This window comes from Panicum virgatum, chromosome 4N, assembly GCF_016808335.1.
Source record: "Panicum virgatum strain AP13 chromosome 4N, P.virgatum_v5, whole genome shotgun sequence".
Classification (NCBI taxonomy): Eukaryota; Viridiplantae; Streptophyta; class Magnoliopsida; order Poales; family Poaceae; genus Panicum; species Panicum virgatum.
In genome coordinates, this window is record NC_053148.1 from 6,961,398 (window position 1) to 6,965,796 (window position 4,399).

A 4,399-nucleotide genomic window follows, 5' to 3' on the forward strand; every position below is an offset into this window, starting at 1 on the left:
CGAAGGATGCAAGTGCAAACCATCTTCTCGCTTCTTCCGCAAGTGAGTATGGGAAAAGATTCCATCTAAACCAAGCTAGCGGAACTCCGTCTTGTTGTACCGTATTGCATAGCATTGTGAACCACTTGATATGTCTATATGGGTTGTCCGTCTCATCTCCTCTAAAGGAGTTTGCCGCCGCCATCTTGATGATTTGAGGCTTAATCTCGTACTCGGTGGCTCGCAACACCGAATCTGATTTTTGCATGTCGAGGTCCTCCGATCGCGGGCTTGCATAATCCCTTAGTGATTTTTCTCCTTCCTCCACGTGTTGAATGAGATGGGCCATCTAGACAATCAAAACAAAAACAAAAAAACAAAAAAAAATCTAGGGAAAAGGTTAGGTGTTAGTAACCAACAAAATTAATACAAAGTTAAACGTAGCAAAATCGCTTGTTCCCCGGCAACGGAGCCAGAAAAGCTTGTTGACGCTCCTTAGAGCGCCAATTTACGTACCACAAGCGCACGGATCGTGTAGCTTTTCCCTTAGAGTATTCCCCCAAGGTTTATCAATCCACGGAACAAGTGTATTACTTTGCTTAACTATGCACTAATGATGTTGGTAAAAGATCTATATTGAGTGATTGAGTGTAAAATAGATCTAATCTAACCAATCTAGACTAGTGAGCAATGATAGGTGTGTGCACAAGATATGAAGAGCATTTGTCCATAGGGTCTAGGATCACTAGAGATGTAATCGCCAAGCAACGAAGAACGGATCTAATCTACCAAAGGTGTGTTCCAAGATCAAAACCTTTCCCTCTCGCATACTATCACTACACGAGGATAATCGGTAACGAATCAACAAGAACATGATAGTTGATGTAATCTAAGTAAACCATGCAAGAGCAAAGCAAACCCAAAGCCAAGTCGTGAACTATTAGGCATCAAAGCATCATCAACAAGAATCGTGATAGATCAATCACATAAAGGATTCGGCAATTACAACTCAAGATCTCCTTACAACCCCATGAACAAATGAGGACTTTACCCCCATGAAGCTAGGCGAAGCGTAGTCGATCATGGTGACAAAATCTCCGGCAAGGGATGGATCCCTTGCTGTCCTGCAACTTGCAGCGGCGCCGAGGGACGATGAGGCCTCCAATGTCGCCTTTCTCTTGTGTCTAACGCGAATGGATCTCTGGAAATCGTCTCTGGATGCTTCCTCTCTTCCGAATCTCTCTGTGATCCCCCTCTTTGATGGCGGCTTCGGGGTATATATAGGCGGTTCTGGTCGGCGGTTTTGGTAAAACACAGATTACGGTTGACGCATACTTCGCGCTGAAGAAAATTGAGGCCGATTGGGCCCCGGAATGGGCTAGGCCGGCCGGCTCAAAGGGCCCCAGGCCGGCCGGCCTGGGCCCTTTCTGGCCCCTTTCGGTCCCATCTTTCGCGTGCAGCCTCTTCTCCTTATTCCTCATCTTAGCCTAGTTGTGACCATGCGTCAAAACATCTCCGAAAATGTCCAATTTCCTGCCAAAACACAACATGCTCCAAAATCCAGGACAAAATCGAAAACGGTCAAGTTCGGGTGCCAAGTGGCGGGTTAGTACATGAATCATCCCGAAGAATTTATCAAAACCACTCCTAATCATATAATAAAATGGGTACTTAAGGAGCGCCAACAGTCACCTTCTATGTCCATCACTACAAAGTCTGCAAGGACGAAGGAGTCTCGCATGCGGACCAAAACATTCTTGGCTATCCTCTCGGGATACCTGATTGCAGAGTCTGTGAGCTACACACACACATATATGTTGGGAAGAGAGCAGGCTATAGGAGTTTCTCATATATTACCATGGGCATAATGTTGACACTGGCCCCGAGGTCGCAGAGTGCATGCTCATAGTATTGATCGAAGATTGAGCAGCTGATCATGGGGACCCCTGGATCTTCTTGAATTGCTGCTACCAGGCCATCCCAGGTATCATTCTTTGGAGGATTGTACCTGCCTGCATGGTTAGTTCGAGAAGTCTGCCGGGGAAGGTTGCTCCACCCGGTAGACACCATATTTGCAGTCTCAACGGGAGATTCGGGTTGCCTTGGAATCTTCCCGTACTCAGAGACAGGAACAACAGCAGCAATTTGAGCCAGTTGTGTTTCTATCATTTTGTTGAAACTTAATTGGTTTTTATGAGCAGAAGAAAGAGTTTCAACTTTAGCATGTATGCTTTCTAAAATTTTATCGTTGGCAGCAAGCTTTTTGTTTAACGATTCATTGATTTTAGCTTGCCAAAGACTAAGTCTCTCAAGGAGGGTTAGTTCGAATTGAAATTTGAGTTATAGTTGTTACCTCCTTCTTGGAATGGTGGGCGTGATTGACCCCACCCCTGACCTCCTTGTGGACGGAACCCGGTGTTGTTGTTGTTGATGTAGGTTGCGTCCTCTCGGGTTTCGGGGCAGTCATTCCCCGAGTGTCCACTGTCACCACAAACTTCGCACGTAAAGTACGAGTTCATAGCATGGAAGGGAACAAGCATCTGTTGCCGGTTCCCTTCATCGAGCTTCTTCATCAGGAGGTCCAGGTTGGCGGCGAGCATATCCGTTTTCTTGACGGTATGCATTCCGCCCTTTGTTCTAGGCTAGGAACACTCCTCGTTCCAGCCCTGGTTGGAGACCATCTTCTTGATTAAGGCCGTAGCCTTGACAATTGTGAGGTCGAGATAGGCTCCTCCAGCAGCAGCATCAAGGTGGGCTCTGGATGTTGTCGTTAGCCCATTGTAGAAGCTTTGAAGTACGAGCCACTCGTCCATCCCATGATGAGGACAGGCGAGTATGTATTCTTGCAATCTCTCCCAAACTTCTGGGATGGATTCCATCCCTGTCTGTTGGAAACTTGAAATTCTTCTACGCAGGGCATTTGTTTTGCCCAACGAGAAGAATTTGGCGAGGAACACCGTTGAGCATTTGTCCCATGTGCTGACGGCTTCCTTATTCTAATAAAACCACTGTTTCGCTTTCACCAGGAGGGAGAAAGGAAACAGGCGGAGCCTGATGGCGTTAGCCGTAACGCCCCGTATAGTTACGGTCTTGCATAACTCCAGAAAGTTCTGGAGATGGGCGTTGGTGTCCTCATTCGGCTTTCCACAGAATGGACTAGCCTGCACCATATTTATGAGGCTGGACTTCAGCTCAAAGTTCACGTCCCCAACATCAACGTTGGGTCCAGTTGCCACATTGGCAGCTGAGGGGACGGAGAAGTCATGGAGAGTCTTCTCAACCATGAGTTCAGTGATTGTTGATGGTGCTTGGGAAGCTGGTTCGCTTGTCGACTGCGAGATCGGAGGAGGGACGACGCGAGGTCTGACCCTTCTCACGAGTTTCTCGGGATTTTCAACAAAGTTTGTCGGCAAGGAGAAACCAGACATAAACTACCCTATTTTCATCCAATCAGGAGAAAACAAAAAGATAAACACATTAGTCTGTATAAGGAGTAGCTACATCTAACTTATATTGTCATGTTTATGTACTTTGTAAATATACTTTACACCAAGTGCCATCCCCGGCAACAGCGCCAGAAATACTTGTTGATATTTCTTAGCGTCGCCACTAGGAGTGGTTAGTTCCTAGCAACGCCGCCAGAAATGCTGGTGTTGGTATGTCTTAACGTTTATAGAAAGATCCGCAAGCGCACGGATATACCATTGTAGCATTTCACCCGGAAGTATTCAGGGTATCGTTATTTATATTTTCCCAAGGGATGGCTAGGTTGTGTAAAGTTTATTTACAAGTTCCATAACCATGACACGTTTGAGTAAGATGAAGACCACTGACTATACAGGAGTAAGTGATAAATGAATGATAATCAGGGGTAATGTGACACACACAGAACAGCCAACTCTCATAAATAAAGAATAAACAAGCACACCTAAGATTAGTGGGAGCATAGGCAAAGATTTCTAGTATACTATTCATATTAGCAGATAAGTTACGTTAGCCACATTACTTAGAGCTGCGGGTGCCGGGAAATTAGGGACATCGGGGAGAATGACCCGCACTGGAGAACATCTAGTCCTGTTTCATCTTTACATGAACTCCTACACCGTACCTGAACATCGGGGAGTACGCTAATCGAGAAGTAGATTTCCGGCAGACCGACAGGGCTGTCACCACCTGCGGTCTACCCCAGTCACACCGTGGAGCACCGTCATATCCGAAGGATCCCGCATACTCGGGCACCATGCCCGTATATGAAGTCATTACCCTATCACCCCCGGGTCCCCCACCCTTCGGATGGACAGGTAAGATGCTAAGACAAGTCCGAAAGCACAACGAACTGATATCCTTATCCAGATCATCTGATCTAAGCAAGCAACTATTTATAACTTGATGAAGCACTGATCAAGGCTAAGCATGCTAA

At 46.4% G+C, this 4,399-nt stretch overlaps 1 non-coding gene across 1 annotated transcript; it reads left to right on the forward strand.

Moving 5' to 3' along the window:
* The first annotated feature begins 2,790 nt into the window (after positions 1–2,790).
* Positions 2,791–2,897, forward strand: LOC120671746. The gene has a single exon (XR_005673836.1). It is a non-coding gene; the product is annotated as a small nucleolar RNA R71 (small nucleolar RNA).
* Positions 2,898–4,399: the final 1,502 nt, after the last annotated feature.